Here is a 24,125-nt window from a genome sequence, read left to right as displayed (position 1 = left end):
AAAAGCCAAGCTTTTCCAAGCCTTGTGAAAATAACCACTCACAGCAAAGGTGAAGCCCATGATTTACTCAGCAAAGAAGGGAAATTAAGAAATGCCCAGCCTGAAACTGCTGCTCCCACTGGGGCTGGCACAGACATTTCAATTTCAGGGCAGCTCCTTCCCTCTGGTTCAGTTGGGGAGGTGGAATTGGGGATTGCAGGGACCCTGAACCCTGACATTGCCAGGGCATTGCACTGCTCACACCCCTGCACCAGCGGGAGGATAAATCAGGCACAAAGGACACGTGGGGACAGCTGGCAGCACATCTGGATGCCCTGGGCACACACAAACCCCAAAGTGGGCCTGTGCCAAAGCACCTCAGGTGTTTCAGCCCTACATATGGACAGAAGGGGGCCAGAGGAAACAATTTAGCCCTAAATATTTTCCCTGTTGGCTTCCCAGCCTCGTGGGAGCCCTGGTATTTATATGCATGAATGATTTATTCCTCTATTGCCAGTTACCTCCTTTGATTAAATATATTAGTGCCTTTTAAGTTATTTCAAGGCTACAATCATTTTAAAATTAAATGATCCTTTGAGTACCCGTTGGGAGCTGAATGCTAAGCTGACAGTTCCATAATGCAAAAAAATGGTGGTTGTGCTCATTTTATTTAATTAAACTGCACTCTTGATCAAGCAAACCGAATGGGAGAATATTAACCCTATTTTTTACTCCTAGAAAAGAAGTAAAAAATAAAAAAAAAAGTTAAAAACTGGACATTCTGTTGCGATGGCCAAATGTTGTCTTTATTCAGCTGACACCTCAACTGTTGTGTCAGGCAGCTGTAATTTCATTCAGCCAAGGTGCCCAAAAGAACATTTCTGGGTTTTACCCTGCTCCTGATCGATTATGTCCAAGTAGGAAACACTTTAAAAACTTTTCTCCCTTCAAGCTTTGCAAAAGATCTGAATTTAAATGGCACTTTTAAGGCTCTTTGGAGCCCAAGTACAACAGCAGCCCGGCTTTTGAAGAGCACACAAAAATACTTCTGGCCCCAAAGAAAGGAGTGAAGTGACAAAAAGAGGAAGATAAAAGCAATTCCAAGTCCCAAACCTACAGAATCCCCTCAGTCTTGGCCTATTCTTTAGAACTAAACCTCATTTTGCAAATCAAAGGACCAGCTGCTAAACTTGCCTTAAAAAAGGAGGTGGGTCCTGAATGCAGGGCTGAGGGAGTCCCAGGCTGCCATCAATCAGCCCCTCAGGTCCCCTGCTCCCACCAGGAGCGTCCCCATCCCAGTGCCCAGGGATGCTCTCCCATCACCGAGTCAGGGCCTGGAAAATGAACTTTCCATGAGGCACCTCGGACTGCATGAATTTGTACCAAAAAAAAGCCAAATTTCACTATTTAGAGACAGCAGTGTGCATCCTCACTTATGGAATTAGGTGGGAAAGGGGGAAAAGAAAGGAAAAAAAATTTCTTTGGACAAAACTTAAAAATCCCGAATTTCACACAGAAACCTTCAAAGTCGATTAAAAACAATTCTCCAAGCATCCCCAGCTTTCAGCAGTGCTTAACAACGTGTTTCCCTCTGTGAAAAGGCACTTCAAATTGGATTTGCACTTCTGTCTGGATGTTTTATTTCCCTTTGTGATCCAAGTGATGGCTGCTTTGTAAGATTCATCCTGGGCAATTAATATATCAAGCAGGGAATGGCACCAGGGATTTCCCCAAAGAGGTTTTGGCAGCCTGGGCTTCCCTGGGAGCTCCTGCCCGCAGGTCCCAACCCTCTGGAAGTTATTAAACAGCGCCAGGATGTCACCAAATTAAAGTCACTCACTTAAATGAACATGGCACTTCTTGCACCCAAAGCCAACTGTGTGTTCCACCTGATAAAAATCTCAACCTGTGTCCCACCTGATACAAATCCCAGCCCTGCAGCCCCACACAACAGGTGCTGGGTGATAAAAGTCAAGACAAAAGTGCCAAAGCCTCTCACATACTTTCCCCAATTTCTACAGCAACAGAGCAGTGACAGAGGGCTCCTGACTGCTCAATTTGATGGCCAGGCACACTTATAAAAGCTGAGTTTCCTAGGGGAAGGCATAATGAAATCAATGCACTCATGAATATGGATGGCGGGCCGGGGCCATCTGTTCGCCACCAACATCTTTTCTTAAAACAAGTTTCAAATATTTCGCCAGAGACGTCTGGGATCTTTATTTCCAGGGGTAAAATTAGACCTTGGGTTTTCACCATCTCCGGTCATTAAGTGCTATTGTTATGGAAATGTGGGTTGTTGTTTGTTGGGTTTTTTTTCCTCCACTGATAATCAAAAGATGGAGTGATAAACCAGTTTGAGGAAGTTCAGGTGGAGATTTCATCGGGGCTGGAGGAGCTTCACAATATTGTCAGTCAGGGCACGCCGTGTGTAATGTAAATACAACTGCTCTGTCCTCCCCCCGGGGAACACAGCCTGGGATGTCCTGCCCTCATTTGTACCCTACATCCATCTGATTTCCTTCCCTTCCCACAGAAAACGTCACCAGGCGTTTTTATTCCAAATTCACGAGGCTGGTGCGGATTTGTGTGTGGGGAGCAGGGATTGGGTGGAGGAGCTGCTGCTCTGGGTGGGCATGGGAGAGATCCAGGGGCCATCCAGGATCTCCTGGATTCCCAGGACAGCCAGGTGGGCCCTGGGCTGTGTCTCCCATCCCCACTCCTGCCCTGAGCCTGATGCAGGCAGGGCTGACCCAGCCCCACGGGGCCATCAGAGCCCCTGAGTGCCAGAGCCAAGATGTGGGCCTGGAAAACCCGAACCACGGTGGGAACAAACCCCAAACCCTGGAGAAGGGGTGGCTGAGGGTGGTTTTATCACCACACAATATTTTAAGGGCAGGTGCCAAGAGGAGGGGGCAAGTGGTGCCCAGCCACAGCACAAGCGGCAACAACGTGAAACATGGGAAGTTCCAGCTCAACAGGTGGAAAAACCACGTTATTTTATGGATGGCAGGGGCCTGGAACAGATGCCCAGATTGTGGAATGCCCTTCCCTGAGATATTCAAACCCAGCTGGATTGCTGTGGGTGAGCCCAATGAGCAGGGTTGGACTCAGTGCTCTCCAGAGACCCCTTCCAACCCCAATCCCAAAAACCCCAACCCCAACAACCCCAACCCCAAACAGCCTCAGGTCCTGGGAGTCCCCAGCTCTGGGGCAGCAGGAGCAGAGCTGAAGCCTCTCATAGGAGCAATCTGTCTAAAGCAGGTTGCTCTCAATTACTGTGCTCAGTGTTAATTAATAATCAGCTCCTGGTTACTCAGAGCAACCACGAAGCTGAGGCAGCCCAGATGAGCGGAATTCCAAGTGCTCCCACAGAAATGAGTCTGAGGACACACTCACAGGGTGGGAACTGGCTCAGGGCTCTCCTCCTGGGCTCCCAGCAGCCTGGCCAAGGGCAGCACCTGCTCCAGCCATCCCACATTGATGGCACACAGTTCCAAACCACAGCAGATACAGGAGGTGTCCTGTGGTGAGCTCTGAAAAAAAACCAACCCAAAAACCCAAGGAAAAATAAATTAATTTAGGCTTTGAATGTTTCAGTCTCACAATATTCCTCTCCATTTCAGCCTATTGATAGTATTTGTGTAGCTGTTAAAAAAATTTCAAAATAAACCAAAGTGAAAAATATGGGAGTAAAAACATTAAAATGAAATATTATCAAAATAGTCAGAATTTTCTTAATAAACCTCAAAATATGTATATTATATTATATTATATTATATTATATTATATTATATTATATTATATTATATTATATTATATTATATTATATTATATTATATTATATTATATTATATTATATTATATTATATTATATTATATTATATTATATTATATTATATTATATTATATTATATTATATTATATTATATTATATTATATTATATTATACCTCCCCAAACATTTTGATTTCATTGAAGTGAGGTTTTGGTCAAGAACTGTCCCAGGTGCCTGCTGGGATCAGCCAGGGATGCTCAGCCCAGCCAGGCTGCCCCTGGGGATGGAGAACAGCCTGGGCTCATTTCCCAAATTAATTTCTGCAGCTGATCCTAAGCATGGGCAGCCTGGGCAGGTTATGCCATAACAGCTTTTCCATTTGCATCCAAATTTGGGGCATTATGCTCAACCTGCTCATCCACTTCCACTCAAAGGTGCAGCTTGCTCAATTTGCATAATAACTATCTCCAGCTAATTATCCCCATTTGTTCATGGAAGCAGCCACTTTCTGTAGGGCTTAAAATTACCATAAACTGTGCAGAAGATCAAGACAACACCGATTTATCTTATTAACAGTGAAGGAGTTTGTGTGTTAATTAGCAGGGGATTATTTGGAAATGCTCTCGGATGCGCTCAGGACCAGCTCACCTGACAAGCCCTGAGCATCTCTCAGAATCAGGAGCTCAGGGCTGATGCACAGGAGATTTAGGAGCTCTAAAAGCAATGGGTGAGGCCAGGGAAGCACCATCCTGGCAATTCCTGGCTGGAAAACAGCCACGTACTGTTTGGGCACTGCAGAGGTGCAGAAACCTCTGGAAAGTTAAATTTAAGTGGGAAGAGTTGGAGAAAAGTGAGATAAAAGTGCTTGCAGCAGCATGTAGGTGAGCTCAGCAAGCTCCTGCACACAGTAAAATCTGTTTTCTGCATTTTTTTGGATGGCATTTTGGACAAATTGTTAATAAAGGTGCAAAACTGAGGTCCATTCTCCTGGAGAGCTCAGTGCCTCACTGATATTCTCCCCCTGTGCTGAGTGAGCAGCTGTCAGAGCACTTCCCATAATATTCATGGGTGCTCCACGTTTTCCAGCAGCAGGTGGTACAATTTCTGAATCTGCAAACTATCAGCATTCAAATCCAGATTTTTCTCCCTAATAGCTACCACACAGCCACAAAGCGTTATCTTTCCTACACATATTTTTAATACCCCCAGTAAAAGCTGAAGTGAGGACTTGTATTTAAGGGAAAGATGTTCCCATGAAACCTAAAGTGAGAATTTCACAGTGGGAAAAGATTAGAATAATACAGACTCTCAAGCACAGAGCCATTTACTCTCCATTTTTCCTGTGCCCCAGAAACAGCCTCCTTAATTTTCACTCTGGGGTTCCCACAGGCACCCATGTGGATGCTGGGAATTGGACAAACTCCTCACACAGCCAGAGGAGCTCAGAGGATACAAAGAACAAAAGAAAAGCAGATTGCACTGAACAGTCTTCCTTTTAAAGACCCCAAACATTTTAAGAATAACTGCAATGTGAAACTTGAACTAAAATAATTATTTGCTGCTTTTCCATCAAAGACAATGTTGACATTTAATGGAAATTTTCAAGCCACCACTCGTGTGCTGCACTAAATTCCCACAGAAAACAGGTTCTCTATCTGTTTCCTTAAAAACCCATGGAATTTGAGCACAGAAAACAGGTTCTCTATCTGTTTCCTTAAAAACCCATGGAATTTGAGCACAGCCCTTGCCTGGTAAAGCCATGAGACACAGAATGTGGTTCCCATAAACTGCATGGCCATAAATCTTTATCTCCTGGTGGCATGATGGATTTCATAAGACAATGGATTTAACAATCCCTTTTTGCCAAGCAGTTCCCTGATTGCTTAGGAAACCCTTTCTGGGTTTAAGGCATCTCTTAAGGAACTAATTTTCCACAGTGATCCTGAAAAGAGCTGCAGTGTAATTGCCAGGGAGTTAATGGAGTCATTGTGCATATTTTTGTTCTTCATTTTCCTAAGAACAGTCTGAGCCTTCCAGAGAGATAACAGAGAATATCAAAGGCATCTTTTACATCAGGTGAGGCTCTCACCACACACCAACCCCACGCAGCTAAAATTCAATGGCAAGACCTGTATCAGCTGCTCCCCAAATTGTTTTCCATGTCAATAGAGGAGCAAATCAGAAATAAATAATAACACAGTGGCCAGGGGTGCTGCTGATTTATAGCAATCTGCTGGAATTGCTGGCCTGGCTGTATGTGAGGGCACAAAAATGAGAATTATTCCTTGGGGCTGGAACCAGAATCCAGAATCATTTAGGTTGGAAAACATCTCCAAGGTCATCGAGTCCAAGCTGTGCCTGATCCCCACCTTGTCCCCAGCCCAGAGCACTCAGTGCCACCTCCAGGAATTCCTGGGACACCCCAGGGATGGGCACTGCAAACCTCCCTGGGCAGCCCTTTCCAAGGCCTGGGCCCCCTTTCCATGGGGAAATTCCTGCTGTGCCCAGCCCAGCCTGAGGCTGTTCCCCCTCATCCTGAGAGAGCTGATGATTTCTGAGGTCCCTTCACACAAGAACCATTCAGTGTTTCTGAACATCTCCCTCCCTTTCATCCCCAGGTCCTGGAAATGCCCACTCATCTCATCCCTGCAGCACGTCCTGCCCAGGCACAGACACTGCCACCACCACCACCATCATCATCATCATCATCGTCAGGCGTCATTCTGTGCTGGGGGCTCCCCAAACACGCCCTGACAGCAACACAGCCCTGCCCAGGCTCTGCCATCCTCACCACAGACCAGCCCAAACACCAATGGGCCGAGTGCAGCAGCATCTCTTTGATTTTCATGCAGTAAATGGCTTTTTACAATTCCATTTAGGCACCCATGCCACCTCCTTGGGCAGAGTGTGGCACAGGGACAGAGGGGTGCTCACCCAGCCTGCCTTGGGCTGCCAGACCAGGGCATGCACATTACAAACCCAACCCTTTTCCACAAATGGCCCAGCACTTCCTGCCAGGAATGTTTTAGACACAAGGCTGATTTTGATCTTAAAGACTAAAGAAACATCAAAGGGAAATACCTGTGGGTATGCAGCAGCGCTCCTGGAACAAGCAGGGGCTCATGAATACCAATTGATAAATATTCTGTATAAATACAGAACCTCTGTGTGCAGGTTCCTCTGAGAGCCCACCTGAGCCCTGCAGCCCCTGTGCCCACCTGGCCTGGGGTTCCAGGCTGGCCCTGAGGTTCAGAACCAGCTCCTGACCCATCCCAGGGCTCCTCCCGTGCCCACCTGGGATTCTGCTCCTGCCTTCAGGCTGGGATGGGATTTTGGGTGGTGATTTTAGGTAAAGGCAACACTGGGGGCGTGGGTGGGTCTGTGACAAAAGTGAGATACAGCAAAAATGATCACAGACTCCAGCTGAAACCAAAAGGACAATCATCCAAAATGGCCAAATTTCACCTGATTTCTCAGCAAAACGTGCAGCAAAAAGCACAAGGCTTTACACAGCTTCCCAGCAAGGACTTCCCACAGAACTCCTTTTGATTTCTCTTCTGCACTACTTTCGCAGACATCTTTTATGAAAAATCCTTTCCTTAGGATTTTTCCTCCTGAGAAGCTGAGAGGCCTCAGGAACAAAATGCAAACAATGGTTATCTGCTGCTGTGGAATGCAACAGGTGCATCTGGGATTGGTCTCATGTGGTTGTTTCTAATTAATGGCCAATCACAGTCAGCTGGCTCGGACTCTCTGTCCGACACACAAACCTTTATTATTCATTCCTTCCTATTCTATTCTTAGCCAGCCTTCTGATGAAATCCTTTCTTCTATTCTTTTAGTATAGCTTTAATGTAATATATATCATAAAATAATAAATCAGCCTTCTGAAACATGGAGTCAGATCCTCGTCTCTTCCTTCCCCCAAGAACCCCTGTGAACACCATCACACACTGCTGGCAAACACTTGTAAATCTGCTAAATGACTCAAATTTGCAGTTTTTTCCCCTCTCAGTTTGCTGGATCACTGTCTCAAACAGTTTCTCTGCCCAGTCAGATTTTCATGAGCATCTGTTGATAATCTAATAAATCTGGAAAGAAAATATTTCTCTTTTCCACACAATGCTGGGAAAACCTTGAAACTTGTAAACAAGCAGGGGATGTGACAGCAGCAATTGGTTTCTGTTAACAGCAAAATACAAAGGAAGGGAAATATGAGCAGAAAAAGCATCTCTGTGCATATTTAATATCGTTTTTGTAATAAGGCACTTTCATGAAGTTTGACTCAGTGTTGTAATTAAAATGTTCTGTAACGGTGGTAATTACCCCATCAGGTGAGGCACAATGGATGGCAGAGCAAACCTACAATAAAATTATTATTTCCAAGTTGCATCTCAATTTTTGTGCATTTTAAACACCTTCCCTGTAAAAGGGATTTTTAATGGGGTCCAACACGTGACAGTGCAGCCCCAGCCTGAAACAGTGGGATGGGATTTTTGTTAATTTTGCTTTTCCTTCTTGACAAACTGCATCCCCTTTTAAAGAGAACTAATTCTAATAGATCAGGTGATGGAATTTAATCCGATTCAACCCCACCTGAGCACACCTTGATGGTGCAGAGCGAGGTGGGAGACAGAGGCTGCTCCCAGTTCTCCCCACCACAGAGCATCTCTGCCTTCAGGAGCACAAAAACTCAGGAAACTTCTGGAAACCAACCCAGAACATCCCAAATGCCACAGGAATGACAAAGCCCTTTCACTGTGCACACAGTTCTGAGGCACATTGACCTTGGGGTGCTAAAATTTCCTTTTTTTTGGGGAGGAGTGGGGTGTTCACCCCATATTAAACCAAGCTAACATAAAGCATCAGAGAATTCCTGCAATTCTGGGCTTTGGAGCCTTCACAAAGCATTCTGAGTGCTGCAGGAAGATGAATTATCTCCCATTTCTTGTATCAAACCCTGATGTCATGTCTGGAAAAACACGAAACCCTGTCAATTATTTCAAGTTCCAGCAGTCCTCTGCGAGCTCGTCCAGCAAGAAAATAACCCCTTTCACTTTGGAAAGGGGCAATAAAGATGATGGATGCTTTTTGGAGTTTATTTTTGCTGTGTCCATAAACATTCCCCTAATAGCTCATCACAGCTGACGAGGAGCTTGGCGGAGCCAACTGCTGTTGACTGAAAATATCTGACAATTTTTATTTTTTCTCCCAAGCTTGCTGTACAGAAGCAATTATTTATATTTGAATAGCACTCTCCTGTGATCAGGAAATATATATATATTTGTCATAATTAACACAGGGCCCGGCACGCAGGCACCGTTAATGAGCTTTTATTAAAAAATCCTATTTTAGTCCCTTTCACTCCAGGGGCATCAGGAGAGGCCTGAGATGTTTATCTGGCACACTTCATTTTCCCACACACACCAAGAAAATTAAATCACTGAACCAAATTCAAGGCAAGGACTGAGGAATCATCCCCTTGATTTTCTTTATTACCCCCAGGATGCTCCCAAAGGCAAAAGAGAATCCCAGAATGGTTTGGGTTGGAAGGGACCCTAAAGCTTATCCGACTCCAGACTGTCCCAGGATGCTCAGCCCTCAATTCCTGCTCTCCTTGCTAAAGATCATTGGAATGGCTTTAACTAAGCTGCTTTTGGATAATCATTTTTCATTGTTATTGTATTTTTTAATAAGTTTTTATCTTTCTAAATAAGTTTTTTATCATGCCAAATGGCTTTAACAAAGCTGCTTTTGGATAATTATTTTTTCATTATTACTGTATTTTTAAATAAGTTTTTATCTTCCTACCCTTAAAGAAAATCACACTAAAGGAAATGAGTTCCACCCAAATGTTGGTGTTTGAGGGACACACTGGAGGAAAGAATAAGTGCAGCATTTTAAAATGCCAAGGTTTATAGTGATGCCTGGATTTCTGGGAGTGAAGAAAAGGTGAAGAACATCTTTGAGCAGCTCCCACCACAAGCTGTACAGTCAGAGAGGACAGACAAGAGCCTGATAACTGTTCCAGACGAGGGAACAGCCTGATAAAAATGGGATCCCCCAGCTCTGCCCTCTGGAATCTGGAAGAGAACACGGTCAGGGACCCTCCCTGCCCTGGGTATGGGACAAAAAGTGCATTTCTGGCCATGAGTGATGATAATGCACTGAACACCTGCGTTCCCTCTGCCTTTAACCATTCCCTGCCTTGCTCTGGAGCAGGCTGAGGTGAGCACCGTGCAAGGCAAGCACACTGCAGTCACTAAGCAACCTGAAACGGGGCTTGGAACAAAGATCTTCATTCCTGAGCCATTTACAGCCAAAGATCTTCATTCCTGAACCATTTACAGCCAAAGATCTTCATTCCTGAACCATTTACAGCCAAAGATCTTCATTCCTGAGCCATTTACAGCCAAAGATCTTCATTCCTGAACCATTTACAGCCAAAGATCTTCATTCCTGAACCATTTACAGCCAAAGATCTTCATTCCTGAACCATTTACAGCCAAAGATCTTCATTCCTGAACCATTTACAGCCAAAGATCTTCATTCCAGAACCATTTACAGCCATGCATGGCCCAGCCCCTGCTGTGCTGCTCCTCTCCAGGTCTCCCCTGCCTCTGAGCTTTTCACCCTCACCCAAACCTCCTGAACCCCATGGCAAAGAGGAGGAAGAAGATCAATAAATGAGGGCACTGGCATTGTTCTGTGGCTGTTTCAGCCAGTCGGTTCCAGTGTGCCCAAAGCTGAGTGCTAAAGCACAGAGCAGCTCCCTTTATGCTCACACAGATCCCATCAGCTGCTCTGGGGATTCCAAGATCCTGGTTTAGGATAGAAAGAGTGTCTAACATAGGTGATGGGTATTGGAAAATTATTGTAAAAAAAGTACAGTTTTTACTATAAAAAGTTAACACCATCCCAAGGGCAGGGACTGTGCCTCAACCCAACCTGCTGGATAGATCTCAGCAGGTCAGAGAAAAAATGGGATAGATAAGAGAAAATAAACAGCCTTGAGAAGCAGAACCGAGGAATCCTGACTTCTTCTTTGGTCGTGGGGCTGGGAGAAAAAGACTTTTAATACTTCAGGAGCCATTTCAGCCACAGAAACCCGAGAGCTCCTGTCCCATCAGGCTCCTGAGCACCCCCAAGGCTGGGTGGGAGCTGGGGATGCTCAGCACTGACTGTGAGTGGGACAGGGGGACAATGGGACAGGGGCAGCTCCAGCAGCTCCTTCCTCCCCAGGTGAGAGCCAGAGCCTGTGCTGAGCGCTCTGCATCCTCCTCCTCCTGCCTGAGCCAGCCGTGCTTAATTACTGCCAGCTGTAATTACTGTCCCGGGCTCCCAGAGGGCTTCAGTTCTCTCCGATTTCACATCTCATCCCCGCTCCTTCCCTGCAGCAGCTCCAGGACACCTCTGGGCTGCAGCAAACTGAGAATTCCCATTATGAGAATGAACCTGGTTAAAGTGGAAATTTGGGGGTGCTGCCTGCTCCCCACCACGGGTGAAACCTGGTTTAAGGGGCAATTTAAAACCAAGAATCCACCAGAAATGTGTCATTTATCGTGTGCTAGAAATAAATGCTGCTGCCCACTGCTCACCCTTCTCTATTTGAATCCTCCCATATACACGAGGGGAACTAACTTAGATATGTCCTGGTAAAAAATTAACATAGGCAGGAGAGTAGAAAATACAGAGAGAAAAATGGAAAAGGGAAGTAAAGAATCCACAGCCATTATAGTGCCTAAAATGCCAAATTTGCCTTCTAAATCAGGGAAAAAGTCAGGATGACTTTTACCTCTTAAATGTCATTAACCAAACTGAACAATTCAAAAACCAATGAGAAAATGTAAAATAAATGCTATAATGGGCAGAGGAATCCTGTGAGCCCTAACTACAAAGCACTGCCTCTGATAAAAGCTTAACATCCTAATTCAAACTATTGTTATTACTACTGTTATTATTATTATTGCTATGTTTCTGTCTTGGCAAAAACCATTTCTTCTTAAGTATTTTAATAATTTCAACCATTTCTTCTTATGTATTTTTAACAATTTCTTATGTATTTTTAACAATTCAATTGTTAAGGACAATCAAAAATGTCATATATGATCAATGATTTATAAAAATTAAGCCTGAGTTTGTATTTAAAATCATGTCACTGCGAGGCATCAGCTCACTGCATTTTGCCAAGTCACAATAAAGATTAATTTTAAGATGAAATTTTCCCACACAAATATCTGGATACACTTCATGGGGAATGAAAAAAATTATTGTTGGCCTCATTTTATAATGAAACAGAGACAGACAGGAGCTACCCAAAACACAGAGCTCTGACAGCAATTTACAGGCTTTATATGCAAGTGGAGCTAATCCTGTAAGTAGACTTCCTGCAGGAGATGGGAATTAGGTGGCATTTGAGTTCAGATGAGAAATCTGGAACTGTCTGGCTTCACTGGGAATAAAGGCAGGGAGTTTTAGGGTGAGGCAGCAGAAGAGCATCAACACCTCACTCATAAATCCCCTGCAACACAAGCCCAGCAGCTTTGGAGGTGGCCAAACCCTGCCAGTGCTGTGCTGGGAACAAGCAGGATTTCACCAGGATGGTGAAAAGCCTGATTTCAGCAGGATTTTTTACCAGGAAGGTAAATCCTGCCTGATTTCAGCCCCACAGGAGCAGTTCCCAGCCCCTGACCATTCGTGATCTCCTGAAACCACGAGCCAGCCCCATGGAGAACGACCCTTCTTGGATGATTTCCACCAGGAAGGTTTTAGCTTTAGCTTTAGGGTGAAGGTTTTAGCTTGGCCTGCAGTGGGACTGCAAACTGCCCTTGTTAAACTTGGGATTCAGAAAGTTTCAGTGTAAAATCCAAATAGGAAAAGGTTCTGAGTGAAGTGCTTGGAGCAGAGCCTGCAAAGAGGCACCAGAGCAGGACAGCACAACCACAAACCAAACGTGGAGCACAGCACAGATGAGCAAAGTTATTGACAGAAACATTGCCCAAATGCCATTTTCCTTCTGCAATCACAATTTTTGAGTGGGGCTTTACCCATCAGCTGGGCAGAGGGTTGTGCCACCCCCGGAGGCGCAGTGCTGTGCCACACATCCAGGTGACCAAGTGCAAGGAGAGCTTTCCTTGGAACCATTCATCACAAACACACAGCAGGAAGCACTTTCCCTTACAACAACATTGGTCAGGCCATGTTGAATTTCATTTCAGTGAAATTAAACAACATCCAGGCCTTTTGGAAGTCCACAGGAGCCCCTCCATTGGCTGTGGTGGGTGTGGGACAAGGCTGACGCTGCTTCCCACTGAGGGAAATGGGCTCTCCAATTTCCAGCCAATTCATATTGCTTAAATTAATTTTCCACGCCTTAACTATGAAGATCTGCAAAGAACTCTACTCCTTCCCATCCTCTTTAAGCCCTGTGCACATTTTCCCTGGCTGAAATGTGTGAAACACTTGATGGGCTCAGCCAAATCCCAACCTGGCAACACCCTACAGGTTCACCCATGGTCTCCTGGCACCACTGCTCAAAAACTCCCTGAACATAATGTCTGAAAAAAAATCACAGGTCAAAAATTAGACAGCTCACAATTTATCCTTACCTCCTATTCACTTTTGCCCTTCAAAAGAACTCAGCCCTGGGGAGCTGACAAATAAAGATAAATTACCCTTCTGCAGCGTTCTCTCTAACTAAGCCATTGTGGTGATTAAATGAACCTTAGAAGCCAAATTCAGCTTTGATAGCTGAAATTGGAGGGAATTTTTTGCATCTTTACAAATACAAAGCTCACAGCTTCCTGGGAGGAAGGGCTGGATTCAAGAAATGTCCTGGGTTTGCATTTTGGGGCAGTTCCACACTGACCTTCATGGCTCAGTCACGAGTGGTGGGTGCTGAGGTAATTTAGGGGTGCAGCTCTAAATGTGGAATAACATCTGGAAGGGTCCAGGTTCACAGGGCTTGGAGCAGTTTGGGATAGTGGGAGATGTCCCTGGCCATGGGAGGGGTGGAATGGGATGGGTTTGGGTCCCTTCCAACCCAAACCACTTTGGGATAAAAGCTCATTGAAGGTTCCCCCTCTCCAAGGCAAACCCTTTTCCAGGGATGGACCTGTCACAGCATCAAGGACACCACCAAGCATGGCACTGATTCCTCTTCCTCAGTGCTTAAAAAGAAACCCTGAAAACAACTGAAAATACAAAAAACCCAAAAATGTTCAGAGAAAAGCTGAAAAAGGCTCAAGCTGGTTTAGCAGGAAGACTGAGAGATGGCTTGATTATATGGCCTTGATTAATTTTAGGAAAAAATATCAGTACTGGAGGGTTCTCCAGTCTCACACTGGAAGCTGCAAGGGGAGTAAATGGCTGGATGCTGGAAAAATTCAAATGAAAACATCCAAGTGAACTCAATCAGAGCAGACAACACCAAGCTGAGGAGCAGTGACGCCACCAGCTCTGGGTGTGTTGGAACCAAGCCTGGATGCCTCTAATTTTGGACCTGTCGCTTCTCTACAAGAAATGCATTTATATGCACAGGTATTTAAAATAAAAGCAAGAGAGGAAACGATGCAATTCTGCACATCTATGTACTATATATGTATATTATATTGTGTATATATACAATATTATATAAATATATAAATCATAAATATGCATTACAAATATATATCGTAATATATAATATACATATATATATACAGAATAAATATATATATTAAAAACATACATCAGAAATACAACACACATCATAAATATAATACAAGAAGGAGAATAAAAAAATCCTACACCCATGTGCTTCATTTAGAAGGAATTGCAGTGAGATTTAGTAAAACAAAGAGAGTTTTTGTCCTCCAGAAAATCAGAATTTTATCCAAGCAGAGCAAAATAGATGCTGCACTTGCAGTTTGAGGTTTGAGACAAGTCTCATTATCCTCCTTTTTAGCCTGAATTCTGTTGTGCTCAAGAGATCAAGGTGCATAGAGAAAAATATATTAAAAATTAGGATATTAACCCACACACATTTTTGCCCCTTCCAATGACTCTGAGAACTCATTAGGTAAGCTCTGCTGCACTGGTAATTAGGTTCAGAGCTGGTGTCAGTGTTGGAATGGGTTATTGATCACTGAAGTTCTCAAAGAACTTCATGGTTCTGGGAGTTAGGAAGAAAAAAATCTCAAAGCCCACTAAGTGAGTGCTAGCCTTGCTAAATTTGATTTTCATTACATATTACAAGTCTTGTTACACTTCCCAACCCGAAGCTTTCATTTCTCCCCAGCAACAGTTTTATTTTAATCTTTCCTTCCCCAGGCGTCTCCGTTGGCCATTTGGGCTGGGGATCAGAATTTTCACCTGTCCCAGGATTACTGGGGAGAGCTATTTTTTATTTTCTCGGGGTTTTTAAGAGCCAGCACGTGCCTGGGGATGCAGAAATAGGCTGTGGGATGGTGTCAGCTGCCAGAGCCACAGTGGGGCTCTGCACTGGGACCACCCTGTCCAAACCCTGTGTGCAGATCTGCTCTGTAAATATGGACATAGAGATCGGTGGGGATATATATATATAAATATATGTTTATAAATCTCCCCAAAAGCCACATCCTCATGACTTTTAATCCCTCCAGGGATGGGCAGCCCCTTCCAATACCCTTTCAGTGGAGGAATTTTCCCCAAATTCCACCCTGAGCCTGCCCAGCCCAGCCTGAGCCATTCTTCTCCTCCTGTCCCTGTTCCCTGGGGTAAGATCCCAAATCCCCCCGGCTGTTTCCTCCTGTCAGGAGCTGTGCAGAGCCAGAATTTCCCCCTGAACTCCTTTTCTGAGCCCCTTCCCAGCTCCCTCAGGAGTTCTCCAGCCCATTCCCAGCTCCATTCCCTGCCCTGGACTCCTCCATCCCCTTCATGTCCTTCCCATCAGGGTCCCAAACCCCATCCCAGCATTAAAGGTGGGAATAAAGGGGGAATCTCCACATTTCCCACCAACCCAAACCTCACCATTGCTCCTGAGAGCAAATCCCACCCCAGGATCTTCCTGCACCAGGAATTGGCCCCGTGGGTCCCTCCCCAGTGCCCATCAGGCCCTGCCCACACTGCAGGGGCTTTATTGCAGATTGTGCCACTGCCAAGTGATCACTACATTTAATTAACATGGTATAAATTGCCAGGTAATTGTTCTGTGCATTTCCCAGCTCACAGCTCTGTCACTGCTGAAACCCAGGGATGGAAGAGGGGAGGATGATGCCACAGTGCCCTTCAGGCCTGGGAGAAGGTGCTGCAAGATGCAGTCATCAATTAAATGCTGAAGGGAGACTGCAATAATCACAAATACAGGGAACAGAACCCCTGAGAGAATTTCAGCAGGGTGCAAGGGACACTTTGCAGCCAGGGTGGTGAGGAGAGCCACAGGAGGGAAGGGAGAGGTTCCTGCTTGAGGGAAGGGTTTGGGCTCCCACTGCAACAATTCCAAACTGCTTTATTCTAATTGCACCAAGCAGCAATGCCAAAGCTGCTGCCAAGGCAGGAGCAAGAGAAGGGCAGAGCAAGTTTGGTACCAGAACCTGGTACCAGAAGTGCCAGCCTCGGGCAGGGGGTAACTGTGCATTAAGCAAATTGCAATTTGTTATTCTGTTCCTTTTTTTGTCAGCTTAATGAAAAAGCCAGAGGGCTCTTTGCTCTTTAACACTGCCATGGCCACGGCTGTATTTTAAATGCTGTGCAATTATATCAGCAAGCACAATCAATCTCCCAGTCTGAGCTGGGATGCAGGCAGGGAATGGGGGCCCAGCCATCCCAGGGGCTCATTCCCCTCTCCCAGCCCTCTGCAGCAGGAGCCAGCAGGGCAGCACTGGAATCCTGTAGGATTCCTGGAATCCTGCAGGGTTCCTGTGCTGGAATCCTGCAGAAACCTGAGCTAGAATAAGGCTGAGGCCACATCAGATTTCCCATGTCCCTCTCTGACAGAGAAAAGCAGCTCAGGGTGCCCACAGGGACAGGCAGCTCCGGGCACTGGGTGATCCCTCACCCCCAGGTCACCCCAGCAGATTTGCACAACCACAAATCCAGAATATTCTTTATAAAGCACAAGGTGGTAACAGCCATAAATAAATACACCAGGTTGTGCTTTCATAGCCAGGCCAAAAACAGGGCAATAAATCTTTCTCCCAGTTCGTTCCTTCCATTTTAAACTAGAAGAGGACAGTATTTGTTTGGATATTGGGAAGTGGGCAGCCCTGGCACAGGTGCCCAGAGCCCCTGGATCCCTGGCAGTGCCCAAGGCCAGGCTGGCATTGGGGCTTGGGGACACCTGGGACAGTGGGAGATGTCCCTGCCATGGCAGGGTGGGATGAGATGATCTTTAAGGTCATTTCCAACCCCAACCATTCCATATTTTACTCCAAACAAAAGATTTTGTGCATTTCCTGCAATGCTGAAGTTGTGGATCTTCTCTAGAAACATCTCCCTGCAAGGAGTCAGAGCTCCCTTTGCTGAAGTTATCTAGGTGAGTATTTAAGAAGTAAGATTTAAAACACTCATTTACATTTGTTAATTCAGGGTTGTTCAAACTATTATGAACATTTCAAAGAGGAATAAGAATTGAATAGCTTAAGAGCATCCTTTGAACACAGAGCTATTACTTGCCTGCAGAATTTTCTCCCCCTAATCAGCCCACACAGAAGAGTTGTCATTTCTATCTAGTTCACTAGCAGATATGCTTTGGTTATTAAATATTAAATCAGAGAGAACAGAGATTCAATTCAGAAAAATATAGCTCAATCTGCCAAATTGCTACTTCCATGAATTATATTGTGAACATATTTTGATAAAAAGGAGGTTATTTAAAGATGCAACCAAGTCTGGTGATAAATGAGACCCTGTTTCAGTTCGTGTCTGCACGTTTTAACTCAAGCAATATAAATCTACACATAGTGCATTTTCCTTTTCTTTTAAAACTCCTTTTTGTTTTTATTTTTGCCTCCTAGATAGATGCTTGCAATAAGAAACAGTGTTTATTGTACTTAGAAATTTTAATATAACAACCACAGAGGAAGCAGCTATCTGGATAAACAGAGCAACACAGAAAAATAAGAAATTATTGTAAATCTGTTACTAACAAGTGCTGAGCAAATAACTCATTGTGAATAATTCACTCAGGAAACTGAGCCTCTTTCTATGCTCACAATCTAATTACAAACAATTTACAAACAAGCTGTGACTTCCTTGTTTTCCTGTCAGTTATTTGACTTAGTTCAGTAACTTCATTCTTGTAACAGCAGCAGCTCCAGCAATGGACTGGGAGAGCCCTCCAAGGAATCCAACATTTCATGGTTTGATTTAAGCAGAAAACCTCAGCAATAATCCCAGTTCTCCTGCTCAGCCTGGGGCTGGAGCAGCCTGGGACAGTGAGGGTGGCCCTGTCCCTGCCAGGGGGGAAACTTGGTGGAATTTACAGTCCCTTGTTGAGTTTGTGAGGGTCCCCAGGACGAGGTGAGAGATGAGAAAGTTCTGACTCTGTGTTCTCAGAAGGCTGATTTATTATAGTATATAGTATATATATAATATACTATATTATATATAGTATGTTATTATATAGTATATAATATATATACTATATACTATAATATATATAGTATATACTATAATATATATAGTATATATATTATAGTATATACTATATATTATTATATATGATATGTGATATATATAATATATAATACATACTATATAATATATTATAGATTTTTATATGTATATATTATATATTATATATTATATAATGCTATACTAAAACTATACTAAAGTAAAAGAAAGGATACATCAGAAGACTCAACAAGAATGATAATGATAACTTCTCAGAGCCTCAACCCAGCTGGCCATGATTGGCCATTAATTAAAAACAATTCACATGTTGGATAAACAATCTCCAGACCACATCCCAGAGCAGCAAGCACGGGAGAAGCTGAGGCTTCTCAGCTTCCCAAGGGAAAACCTGGGCAAAGAGGATTTTTCAGAAAATGTGACAGTGACAGCCCCTTCCATCCCAAACCAGTGGTTCCAAATGGCACAGCCCAACACAAACCAGCCAGGGCTTGTGCACCTTCCCGGGCACAAACACAGAATTTGGGGGAGCCAGAGCCCAGCAATCCCATGGGCACCCCCAGGCCTGGCTGCAGGGACACTGCACCTGCTGTTCTGCAGGATTTCACACTTCTCTCCACAAAACTAACAGCCCTCACCCCAATAAAAGGGCATTTAACTTTTGGTTTTACGGGGGCTCTTTATGTGCATTGCTGCAATCCAATTTAATTCACTCCCTGCTAGTTGAACTGGCACTCATTTCGGGCCCAAGTGATAACACATAATAGCCCCTTTCAGCTGAATTGCTGAATAAAAGCCCAAATCAGCCCCTGTTAGAGCAGCTTTCCCCCTGGATGGTGCTCCATGGCCAGGGAGAACATCCCCACTCAGCCCTCAGCAATGTCATTAAACCCCAGATTGGGGGGTTCATTTCACAGGTTCATCACCAGGATGAAAATGTCCATTTCTCATCATATTTAACTGCCATCACCACCCTGTGCCTTCCAGCTGCACTGAGTACAAAAACTGAACTTGCAAATGCCTTCTCTTAATTGGCCAATGCACTGATCATCTAATTTTCATTCCAGCACAGAAGTTAAAAAAGGCATCTCTAATGATTCCAGTTTATGTCAATAACCTGGATCAAAACAGCCTTCCCAGGAAACCCATAAATCTCCACTATGAGCCCATTTGCTACTACATGGAAATAACTGAAATGTTAACATAACATTTAAGGGAAAAGGAATTCATTCTGCTTTAATTCCACATTTACCAAAATTCCTGTTTTCTAAAACTCCAATCCAGGGGCATAGTAGCATTTATATTGTATATATGCTTTGCAGGAAGGAAGGGAACAGCAGAAGTGCTGCCCAGTGGGAATGGAGGATGAGAAGTGATCAGGAGCTGGCACAGACACAGATCCTGGGATATGTGAGGATGAGGTGCTGACAGAGCTCGTGCTCCCATGCACAGGAGGTGTGCTCTGCTCTCTTCCCCGCTGCCATTTGCTCCTCAGCAATCACCAAATCACACTGCCTGAACCACAGAACCTTTATTTAAAAGCCCAACCCTGCAATTATTAGTGCTTATAAATCCTACTGCAACGCAAGAGCAGCCAGAGCAATTTCAGTGTCCTCTGTGCCCCAGCCCCTCTCTCCTCCCTCTCCAACCCTGACAGAGCCCTGGCCTGCAGCTGCCTCTGCCCCCTTTGGAAATGAATTCCTTGTGGGATGAAAGAATGGAAGAATTCCTTGTGGGAAAACTCCAGTTTGAAATGTTCCCTATGGGAAGGCTCCAGGGAACTCCATCCCCTCTGGCAGATGTGGATCCATTAACAATCCCTGGAATTACACTTCAGATTCCTGTGACACCTCCCAGTAATCCCCAGCAGCTGGATAAAGGCATTTTGAGCACTCCAGGCCCTTCTCCTGCCCTGGGTATCATAATTCCCATTGCCCTGTGCAGCTGATCCTTATCCTCACACACAGCTTCATCCTCCTTAAGGAGCTCAGAGCTGCCCTCAGCCCCTGTCTGGGGAGCAGGGATCAGTGAGGGCTGGGATTGTCAGCCTGGGGAGGAGAAGGATCCAGGGAGAGCTGAAAGGGCTCCAGAGGGCTGGGGAGGGACTGGGGACAGGGATGGGATCAGGAGATGCCTTCCCACAGGTGGGACATCGGGATGCAAACCAGTCCAGCCTGGCTCTCCAGCTCAGGTGCAAACATCCCTGGAGAGGAAAGGGAATCCAGACACCAGGAATGAGGGAAAGTCACCCCACAGACAGCAGCAGCTGCCTGCTCTGCCCACCATGGGCTGGATCCTGCTCCAGGTGATCCCAGCTCACATAGAGCTGGATCTCATTCCTTATCAGTTTCTCTGGGTCTGGATTGAAGGCACTTTGGATGTTATTTCATGTTTGGACTCAGGTGTTTGTTATTTCCTATCAGTAAAACAGTCTCACAACCATGAGTTCTGCAGCAAGGCACAAAATGGCCAACAATGTCTTGTTCCAGGGTCTTTTAAGACTAAACTACCCAATTAACTACCTGGATTATTTTTCCTTTTAACCCAATAACTGGTCCCTCAAAGCCTGCAGTGCAGACTTTTCTGCCCAATGACAAAATGCCACCCAAACCCATGGAGAAGGAGGAAGAAGCAGCATGAAGGAGAAACCCAGGACAACACCCTGTGCCCTCCATCTTGCTGCCATCCACAACACACTAAAAACCCCAAAACCTCAATTTCTCACCCAGTGACACCCCTACACTGCTCTCTATAATCTATTTCACACTTTTGTGGGTTCCAGTCTATCTTGGAGTCCAGGAAACTTTCTCCATGAGTGAGGGTCAGAGTCAGTGCTGCCCTGAGGTCAGGGCACCCCAGAGCAGACACAGAAATATTCCTTGGATTTCCACAGTTCCTGAGAGTCCTTCAGCTGCCTCCCTGACAGACCCAAACAGATGGAAACACAAAGCTGATGGAAATCCTGACATGTGTGCAGGAAAAGCTGGAAAACTCTTGACTTCACAATGCCACAGGTCAAAGCCAAGCACTATTTAATGGGCCTGCTTTGAGACCATTTCTCAGCAAAGCATTAACTTATCCCATAAAACCCACGAGCAAAGAGGATTTGCAAAGGTTATAAAATGGAATATTTCTGACCTAAGCCATTATTCGATTTTTCTGTGTTAGTAAGGAAAGCCCTGGAGTGTGCAGCTACAAAAGAAAAAAAAAATAGTAGAAGTCAGCAAACAGCCAAGAGCTGCAGAGAAAAAAAATAAAAATAGTCAATAAAAATATTCACTGGGGTCACAGGGATGGTGGGAAGAGCTCCCTGCACCTGTGAGCAGCTTCTTGGTGCTGGGGCTGTGGAGGCAGCACCATATGGAGGGAGTTCAGTGGAAATCCGGGTGAACCGAGAGCTGGGAGTTCAGCTGAGGTGAGGCAGGATCCGAGGGCACAGACTGGGGCTGGGGATGGAGCTGGGAGAGCACAGCCAGGGAGATTTCAGCAGCCTGTGGGATTAATGTGATGCAGATGGCTCGGGAGGAGCTCAGGCTCAGCCCTGGGGTGGGGAGCACACCTGGGAGCACACCTGGATCAGGCATGGCCAGCACAGAGCCTGTGGGAATTGGGAATATCAGCTGGAGTGCAGGGAACAATCCACTCAGGGTGCTCCCTTCACGCTCCTCTGGCTGTCTGCAAATTGCCCAGCTTGGGCTCGTTCTTAGCAGATTCAATTGTATTTGCTGCTTTCCTTCCCCTCCCCGGGATCTCAGAACATCAGCACCCAGATCTCACAGGGATGCGGCACCAGGGACACATCCCAGAGCCTCTGCTTGCACAAATTCCCCATTTCCCCAGCTGAAAACTGCGTGCACATCCACAAACTCCTAAATATTTATCCTGAGCCTCCAATATTCCACCATCCAAACAATGCCCAGAGCTGCTGCGGGCAGCCAAAGGTAAACAGGCAGGTTAAGCACTGGGAAGAGGAAGGTTTTTTATTTCAATTTCTTCACTTTAAGTATTTCAGCTGCACTCCCAGTGCCCAAGATGTAGATCTCCATGAGTTTTGACATGAGCTCTTGTTTGGAGAGCTGCTATCAAAGGGCAGCAGAAGCAGCTCACAGGAGCTGAGCACTTACAGGCAGCACAGAATAGGAAAAAGATGTAGAAAACATGATCGAGATATTGGGAATTCAAACAAGTCAGCACTGTCTGGAAAAGAGTGGAAAGATTTTTTAAAAAAATCTTAATGGGAGAAAAATTAAGTAATGGTCACTTAATTTCTTAACATCAACATTTCCAGCTTTAATTAGGACCCAGGGAAATCAAATGTTAGAAACCCATCTGCTTCCAGGCTCCAGAAAGATGAAAACCTTCAAAAATGCCATAAATAATAAACTCCCAGGCTGGCAGCATTTTATTGAGTTCCTCCCCACAGATTTCAGCATATGCCACGATTGCAGGAATGAAATGCATTTGAAAAGACACTTTGCAGGAAGTTGGGTTAGCTCATTTAACAATTTAACACCTCAGGGAAGTGGGATTGTTTACTGGGAGAGGAATCCCTGCTCTCCATGAGTTCTGCACTGGAATGATGGAGCTGCCACAGGGACACCCTGATGGGAGAGGGGGATATTTAATCCCAGAATTGTCCCAAATCTCAGCGTTTCCATCCCTAAAAGTGCTCAAAGCCAGGCTGGAGCAGCCTGGGACAGTGGAAGGTCCCTGCCCATGGCAGGGGTGGCACTGGATGTGCTGTAAAGGTCTTTTCCAATCCAGTTCTGTGAAAAACCCACATTTCAAGCTTTTTGCAGTGGAAGTTTTAAAGCACTACCTGGCTATGCCCCAGAGGCTGATCCCTACCTTTTCCTGAAGCCAAATTTAATTAAATTCTAAAATACTGAGCCTGAAGTTAATCCTGTGTTTTGTTAAGTCCCAAGATATGATTTTCAAAGGATGCAGCACTGGGAATATTTCTTCCTTTATTTTTTTTTTTTATTAATTCTATTTTAAGTCATTACTTCCACTTGAAAAGAAGAATAAGGAAGAGAAACCACCCACTTTCCTTCAATACTATACCTTATTCCATATCCCACTGTCTAAACACTCCCAGCAAGGTGTGATTGAAAAGGAAGTGAAATGTCAGTTTTGGCCAATCTTGTGCTCAACCTACCACCAAAAAAAAGCCTGGCCTTGTTTGTGTGAGGTGACAGCTCAGCCTGGAATTCCAGGCATTTATCCCAAGCATTTCACAGCTGCCCTTTGTCTCCCATCAACCCATTTTTTTTCCTCATTGCAATTCTACATTTTTTTCCCCATTGCAATTCTACATTTTTTTTCCCCCATTGCAATTCTACGTTTTTTTTCCTCATTGCAATTCTACTTTTTTTTTCCTCATTGCAATTCCACAGTTTTTTTCCCATTGCAATTCTACATTTTTTGTTCCCATTGCAATTCCACATTTTCCCTCATTGCAATTCTACACTTTTCCCTCACTGCAATTCCACATTTTCCCTCATTGCAATTCTACACTTTTCCCTCACTGCAATTCCACATTTTTTTCCTCATTGCAATTCCACATTTTCTCCAGACCAGCCATTCTTCAACCAGCACTCCAAAAAAAAAAAAACTTTCAGGAAAATTTAAGGTGACTTAGAGCTGCAGCATGAGTTATGCTTTCCCATTTCCCTTCACACAGCAGGAAAATGACCTTTCCCCAGTGCTGGAGGACTCTGTGCCCAGCAAACACCCTGAGCTGGAATTCAGCTGGAATTCCCAGGGAATCCCCAGAGGGA

The 24,125-nt window shown here is 44.9% G+C and overlaps 1 long non-coding RNA gene across 1 annotated transcript in view; it reads right to left on the bottom strand.

Annotated features, from left to right (window-relative positions):
* LOC135453276 (uncharacterized) overlaps window positions 1-24,125 on the bottom strand; it is an 81,868-nt gene that overhangs the window by 42,344 nt on the left and 15,399 nt on the right. Inside the window, exon 2 of the long non-coding RNA XR_010441828.1 lies at window positions 3,379-3,515. This is a non-coding gene — a long non-coding RNA (uncharacterized LOC135453276). The remainder of the gene's footprint in view (window positions 1-3,378; window positions 3,516-24,125) is intronic.

This window comes from Zonotrichia leucophrys, chromosome 12, assembly GCF_028769735.1.
Source record: "Zonotrichia leucophrys gambelii isolate GWCS_2022_RI chromosome 12, RI_Zleu_2.0, whole genome shotgun sequence".
NCBI lineage: Eukaryota > Metazoa > Chordata > Aves > Passeriformes > Passerellidae > Zonotrichia > Zonotrichia leucophrys.
Note: the sequence above shows the minus strand (reverse complement) of the source record. Positions and strands in the feature narration are given on the sequence as shown.